Source organism: Centruroides sculpturatus, unplaced genomic scaffold (assembly GCF_000671375.1).
Source record: "Centruroides sculpturatus isolate CEXI.00-Female unplaced genomic scaffold, Cexi_2.0 scaffold65, whole genome shotgun sequence".
Classification (NCBI taxonomy): Eukaryota; Metazoa; Arthropoda; class Arachnida; order Scorpiones; family Buthidae; genus Centruroides; species Centruroides sculpturatus.
Genome location: NW_019384327.1, coordinates 742,883 through 751,237, shown reverse-complemented (window position 1 = coordinate 751,237; position 8,355 = coordinate 742,883).

Genomic DNA, 8,355 nt, shown 5'->3' with positions numbered 1-8,355 from the left:
AGAGCACTACTCAGTGCGTTTTACCTGTCAATGTGTCAGCCATCTTGTTTTGCCAGTGTGGTTAATATAGACCCGACGCCTCTCGTTTAGGGGGTCGACCTTAGGTGAAAAGGTTATGACCCTCGCCTTGCCCGCGATCTGTCAGGATGATGCGAGAAAGTCTTTTTACGTTTCGGGGTAGTGGTTTGCTGAACGCTGAGAGACTCACACAGAGACCGAATTTACAAAATTAACGTGTTTATTTTTTGAAAAACATGCTCACAATGATCGAAACAATCGGGATTATAGCCTTTACTCCTACAATCCCGATCCGTGTCGACCGGACTGTTTTCTTCCATCCTCCCCGTGTCCTCGAAGCTTATAAGTATTTACTAATGATTCCTCCAACTTCCATCAAACCTAAACGCGTTTTCTCAGCAGCTGCATATATGTGCAACAAATTGAGAAGCAGACTTGGTGATGAGACACTAGATGCGTTGTTATTTCTCAGATCATATTTTCGCAATTCAAATTAGAATGTTCCTATTAAATTAGTTTTCTTTATATTTAAGAAAAATGTGACTGATTAATATTATTTTTAAATACTGTTTGCTAAGAAACTTACTTTACTACCTACTTACTAGGTTGTTATATGAAAGTAGTCTATTTAGTCGATGTTAAGAGAGATTTTTGTGAATTTTCAAGGTTTATTTGCATAGTTTGTTACATAAAAGTTTTCAATTTATGTGAGTTTAAAGAGATCTCAGTGATGCTTAAAAAAGAATAAATTTAACATGAATAAATTTAACATGAAGACAGTGATTTTAAGTCTGGTTAGTCTGACTGTAAGTCTGATTAATTAGAGTGATTAAATTAACTAGGTGTATACCGTAAAATACGTTGATTTTTGTCTAAATTTTGATTTTTAATTTCTGTAAGATTTTCTTACTTTTTATTAACCCTCAATACCGAAATAATCCCGGGATCGAATAAGTATAATCCCGAAATCCCGGGATTAGAAATAAGGACCGGGATCGAATTCCCTACTCACAACGTACAAAACACATGCACTGAAAAAATTAGCAAGTACACAGAACTCGCCCAGGAAATCAGGCATCCGTGGAGGATGGATAGGGTGCTTATTGTACCTGTCGTTCTCTCCTGTACAGGTGTGATACCACACACGCTACACAAAAGCCTGGGAACATTAGAATTGAGTAGAAATACATACATCACACTACAGAAGGCCACAATATTGAATACATGTCATATTGTTAGGAAATTCCTTAATACAGACACTGTCACACACATTTAATTTTAGTTTTGTTTTGGTTGCTATGCCTTGACTCTGGTCCGGCATAGTACACAGCCACTGGTGTGTACCGAGTATAACCCACCAAACCCAACACATAATAATAATAATAAGCGCAGAGCCCAAACAGTTAGGAGTTGAAAGTTGAAATTTGGTACACAGATAGGGTACGTCATAAAAACGCACACTAAGAAGGGATTTTTCAAAATCCCCCCGGGGGAGAGAGACAGGATTAAAACTTCTGCATACATTATGGATACGAGCCCAAACGATTAGGAGTTGAAAGTTGAAATTTGGTACACAGTTAGGGTACGTTAGGAGAACGCACACTAAGAAGGGATTTTTCGAAATTCCTCCCCACAGGGGAGAGGGACAGGATTAAGGCTTAACACTTCCATCAACAATGGAGGTGTTAAGTAACAATGGAAGTGCTAAGTAACAATGGAAGTTTTAAGTTACAATAAAAGTTTTAAGTAACAATGGAAGTGTCAACAATGGAAGTGTTACGTAACAATGGAATTGTTAAGAGAAAGCGACGTGCAAGACACAGATGCATTTTTTTTCGTTTTTGCAGGAAATCAAACATATTTTTAGACCCATCTAAAAATTCTCTAATTAGTCTGGAAACAAGGGGACCCAATTCTTGCATTCTGTGAAATCGAACATATTTTTAGACCCATCTAAAAATTCTCTAATTAGTCTGGAAACAAGGGGACCCAATTCTTGCATTCTGTGAAAACGGGTAAGGTTGACTGTAACGTATATAAGCTTAATCTTAGTTATCGTTACTTTTGCCTGAGCAACGCCTGGCCCACCTGCTAGTATTACATATTTTTGTAATACCACTGCACATTCTGACACAGTAATTGCCAATTGTTTTATAAAGTGACATTTTTTGAGATATGTCTTGAATTATGTTATCTCCTTTCAAACAAGTACTAGTTCCATCACATTCAACTTTACTCTCTCAAAACAGGAAGTTCAAAAGGTTTTTTGACAACTAGCACCCTCTCGTTCAGTTTTACACCAAATTAGATGAATATAAGCCTGCCCTTACATACACATTCAAACATGAATCAACATTTGGGTTAGATGAAGCAAAAGATAACAAAAATTGTGCTAATGCTAATTTGAAAAATTTTAAGTACAAAAATGCAACACACTGCCTCAATTCTAATGTGATATGACAAAGTTGCATAATGTCCTAGTTATATTATTAATTATTGTGACCGCAGGGTCGGCACCTCTTTAGCACCTTGTCAGGATGACACCACTGTGTCTTGTGAACAGACACAGAAACTGGATTGGCTGTTTAATTTTGTTACATGAATGGTCGCATGTGCAGACTTTAGGATCCGGGATGGAGGCAGAAGGAGAGAACCAGAGGAAATACACTTCACAAATTTTCATATAAACAAATATACCCGTTTATTATTATTTGATATAGACTATTTACAGATTTAATTTAGTAGATGCTTAGCCAAAGCTAATCTGAACTGACATATTACGTAACTAATACGACCCTAACAACAAAAGTTAACGAGAGAGAGAGTTCACATTAAGTTCGTGGGAGGATAAATACCTGTAGAATTCACAAAATAATAGTCAGAGTTTTTCACACACAGGAAATCTTGAAGTGGCGACAAATTTCTCAGAGTGGCGGCGATCAGGAACAGTTAGGGCGGCAACAAATAGCAAGCAGCAGCCTACACACGCAGTTCAAAGTTAACTACCAGGACTCTGTCTGACTCATCGACCCCTCCCTTTTATTAGGGTTTAATTAACAACTAGTTTTGTTAGATCTGATTAATTTTATATTTTAGTTGCAGTTTAGCCAGCATGCCATCTTTCTTTTTAATTCATATTTTATCTGGAATAAAAACTATAAATAAGATCAGGTACCACCAATGTACTCATCAATACCAGATGATTTAGAGAAATATTAATAAATTGAGAAGAAACCTAGTGATTTCCAAGTATAAAAACTATATGAAATTTATCTGATAGATGTACTCCTTCGATTTATGCTCATACTCCTAGTGGTACATTTACCTCCAGTTGAGAACCACTGCTACACATAATATATATATATTATGTGAATTTAAATTCATATAGTTATGCACTGACTGGAATTTGAAAGTAATTTGAAGTTTTGATGCATTAAATATGCAAATATCTGTGTATTTGCAAATACTGATAACCATAGATAAATCTTGAGAATAGTAATAGGATATATCATTTTTCAGCTTAATTTATCTAATTAAATGACTACTTTATAGTTTTATGTACTGTATATGTATTTATCTGTTGAAATATAATGAAAACTAGTTTTGATTGTAATATATACTAATTCCTTTTCTTGTCAAATTATGAATATGCCATCTACAGATCTAACTTTCATTATAAAATGGCATATGTTAATCAATTTTCTGTAAATTATTAACACAAGAAATGACAAAAACTTGCTTTAAAATATCCCAGTGTGAACACCAATTTCCCTTTTAACAGTCTAAACAACGTGTTTATCCACTTGATTTGCCTGTCTATTTGTGCTGTTAGTGCAGAGTGAACCTGTAGTCTAGTAAAATTACGGTTTAACTGAGCATTAATTTTAGAATAGAAAAAAATTTTTTTTTCTATTCTATAATTATTGCTCAATATGAGTGGGGCTTTTTGTGTTTTTACTGGACTACTGGTATTAGGAATAACGAGGCCTGGATTGTACCCTCACCATGCAATGCGTGTCACTGCATGCGCACATTACTTGATATTCAGCAAATTTAGACGTTATGTTTGTTACAAAAATTGAAAGATTCATGTGTTGTTCTGCACGTTATAAATTCGCAGCCATTACTTTCAAGGTCAGTACACAATTATAATCTCTATTTAACAACGTGGGAACCAAATTTTGAAAAAATTGCTAAAGATTTATCACAACAAATATCCCATTAAATTTTGTTAGAAATTATTGTAGAATAATTTAATTTTTTTTTATTGTTAATTATAATTTATTTATTTTTAGGAAATGTAATTTATGCATGTATTGAAATGACTTCTGTGATTTTATCTATACTAATATTATAAAGAGGTAATGTTTGTATGTAAGTTTGTTTGCAGCAGGTAATCTCCGAAACTACTCATCAGATTTCAAAAATTCTTTCACCAATATTTAAAATGGAACTTCAGGGTGGACATAGGCTGTATATAATTCCGTTAAACATTCATATAAATTAAATGATATCATCTAGGGTTAAGACTTTTATGTCCAACAGATGGCGCTACGAGTACGACACCCTAAGTTTGCTTTTCTGTGAGGCATTATGCTTTTCTGTGAAGATAAACTAAAGCAGATCATCTTCTATCTATTTATATAAATAGAAATGTAGTGTTTGTTTGTTCTTACCGATTCCTTTGAAATTTTGACACAACGCTGCATTCGAATACGCACATGTTTTTATATAATATACATGTTGAAATCCCCCCGGGAGATGGACGGGATTAAGGCTTATCGTAAAGAACTCTGCTTCTATTTATACTATTCTATATGTGGGTTTTTGCATTTTTGATTGCGTTTTAATAGGGTACATCAAGAGAATGTACACTAAGAAGAAATTTTTCGATATTCCCCCCGCAGGGGAGAGAGACAGGATTAAGGCTTACCGTGAAGAACTTGGCTTTTATTATACTATTTTAGATGCGGGTTTTTGCGTTTTTGATTGCGTTTTAATAGGGTATGTCAACAGAATGTACACTAAGAAGAAATTTTTCGATATTCCCCCCCATGGGGGAAGTGTTATAAATTTATAATAGATACATTTTGAGCCACAACAACACGTGGTGGGGTCTGCTAGTATAATATACTTATCAAATAATAATAAATAAATGTATGTACCTGATTAAATTTATTATTATTTATGTAAAATAAGTAATTCACTTTTAGTTATAGTTAGAGTTTTTTTATGGTGCTCAGTTATAAGGGCTGTATAGATCTAACGCAGTAATTATAAAATTTACATACAAAAATATAAGCGGTACTTGAGTAACAACTAATGGGCTAATAGGGTACATCAACAAAAATGGCTGAGAACCATTGATGTATAGTATATACTCAAATGTGTGTCTGTCCACTATAAAAATTAAACGGGAATTGCTAGACCTCTTTTCAATCCTGTTGAAAAGGGGTCTAACAGACAACTTTTCAGGAGGAACCTAATGATGTGATTTAAAATTACTAATATTATAAAGCAAAACATGAAAAAAAAAAATGCATGTAGATTTTAATATTGGAAAAAGATGTCATCAATTTCTGTTTGATTTTACATGAACTTACTTCCTTCCATGCGGAAGTAGGCAGTTATTGTCTTTTAAGTTGATTAATTTTCTTTAATATTTGTTTTAAAGATCCATAATTATTCTGCTGTTTTAATACCTATCAGTTAGATATTACAAAACACAGAAATCAAGATAGACTGGAATAAAACAGAACTTTTTAAAAATATTTAAGACACATGATATGATACTATTGATAATGATAATTTCTAAAATCATTGTTTTTTTTTATATTACATATAAACACAAATAAGATAAATATTTATATTATAATTGTGTTTTCTGTTATGAAAAAAAAACCAAAACTATGATGACATCAAATAACCACAATAACCAACACTGGGGTAAAGTTAACTATATCCAGAAAACTTTTTTTTTTCAGTTCCAAAGAAAAGGCCTCTTCCCACTCTGAGAGCACTAAGAGGCCTAAGAACTAACAATGAGAAATGTAAAATGTATTATAATGCGAAATGTGAAGAAGAAGTCTAACAACAAAAACATACTACTTAAGGGAGTGATGCCTGCAGAGCTAGAGTGCTTTAAAGGTGTGAAGAGAAATCCCACCAACATTGTGGGGGAAGGTTGGGATAGGAGAGAAACAGTTCAATAAGAATAGCAGAGAAATAACACATCTCTGCAGAAACAAATTACTAATCTTATGCTAATGTGGTATTTAGGCTAGAAAAATACCAGCCAGAAGAGGGTGCAAAATACATATATTTATTTATTTTTTCAATTGTTCTAAAAAGAAGGCTCTTTGAAGCAAATTCAAAGTGAATTAATGCTATAAACAGCAAAAGGGGTAAATATATGCCGTCTTCTGCTAAAAAGAATCAAAAGATACCTATTAGGAATTGGGCTAGAAACAAGACACAACCAATCAGCAGAGAGGTGTGTACAGTGTTCAATGGTAAACGGTAGATGTGTGCAAGAAAGCAGGAAAACATAGAAACATTTTTGCTTTTAATAACCAATGTTCTGGTGCCTCTAACCAATGTGACCTATCTAAACTTACTTAATGCCTATCTAAGAAACCACTAGGTTAGTTTAACATCCAGAAAATTGTTACTGGTGTGAAACACAAATATAAACAAAAAAAACAGTTCCTCACAAATGCTTTCGAACCATAAACAGTTCTTCTTCAGGTGAACGTCAAAATTTCCAATGGAATGCAAATAAAAAAGAACATGATTTGAAATTATATTTGAATATGCGTTTCTTGATGTCGTCCTACTGGGCATACGCACTCCATCTGGCAGCAATTGTTGAGATTTACAGGTTGTTGTCCATTAGTGCTTGCCACACTATAGATAGGGTCAATTCCTCCTTGTGGTTGATACATGTGTCAGTGAGGTTAAATCTGTAGATACAAATGGCCTCCAACCACTTTAGATGTTCAGTGTGTGGTGAGGTGAAAATGACCCTCGCTTGGTTAAAAATCGGTTCTATGTCTAGATCACTGGTGTAAACAGCAAGAGCGGTGGTGGTCCTCACGTGCTGTATGTCAGAAAGATGCTCTTTCATTCTAACATGATGACATCATAAACATGCTAATCTACTCGATTCATATTTAAAACATTAATTAAAGAACTATCAACAAAGGAGAAATTAATTAAAAATTATAAAATTAAAACTTTTGAGTAAACTATACATCAACCATCGCTGATGTATAGTTTACTCAAAAGCTTTACTTTGGTTGATGTATAGCTTTAAACATATTGAGTGTAGTAAAAATGTTTGATTATTTTGAGTAAACTTTTCAGTCATAATTGGACAAATGAAAAAAAATTCAGCATCTTATTCAATAGTCTGACCATTTATCAGTTTACACTGACTCTCTGCTTTGATTCATTTCTTGAAATAGAAGAGAGAAAAAATTCCATCATTTTTTGATTTAATAAAGAATAAGTTTACAAATAAATAAATACTAATGCCAATGTTTTAAGAAATTTTGAAAAATTCTAAAAAATATATTTGTTTTTTTATAAATAAATTTCTGAACTGTAAACATTTATTTAAAATTCTGAATTTTAAAAAAATATAGAAATATTTAAAATAAGGAAATGACTTAACATTTCCAATCACATATATCAAATTATCTTAGTATCTAAATATCAAAAAATGCAACTGTTGGATGATGATTCAGATTGTTCATCAGTGCAATTGTTAGTATTATATTTTGTAACTATTTTATGTAAAACAGTCAGAAGTTTGTTAATTAAATGTCTGTTGCTTCATTGTAGAACAGTACCTATTTTATATCTATTTGGCATTATTTTTATAGTTTTACAACAAACATTATAAATAAATCATATCAAAGTAGGCACTATTCCAATGGAATGCATATTAGACATCAAATCAACCTAGCAATAGCAATTATTTCAGTATATTTAACATTTCATCAGTTGTGATTATTTTAATATAACTTTTGCGCCAATTCTTGAAATGAATTTTTCATTCTAAAGTGATATTCATGTGCAAATACATTTTGTCACTGTTCAGTAATGCACACATAATTAGTGCTAATTCAACCACCATGAAAATCTATCAAATTCTACTATCAAAATAGACCTTTTAGGATTCCTTTCTTTCTGTTCAGGTGACAAGTGAGTCATTGTCACTATGGATTATCTCATCTATAATGCCATTACTCATAGTGTTACCACCCGTCCGGTTTTCACCGGACAGTCCAGGAATTGACTCACTGTCCAGGTGAACTATTAATTTTGTCCAGG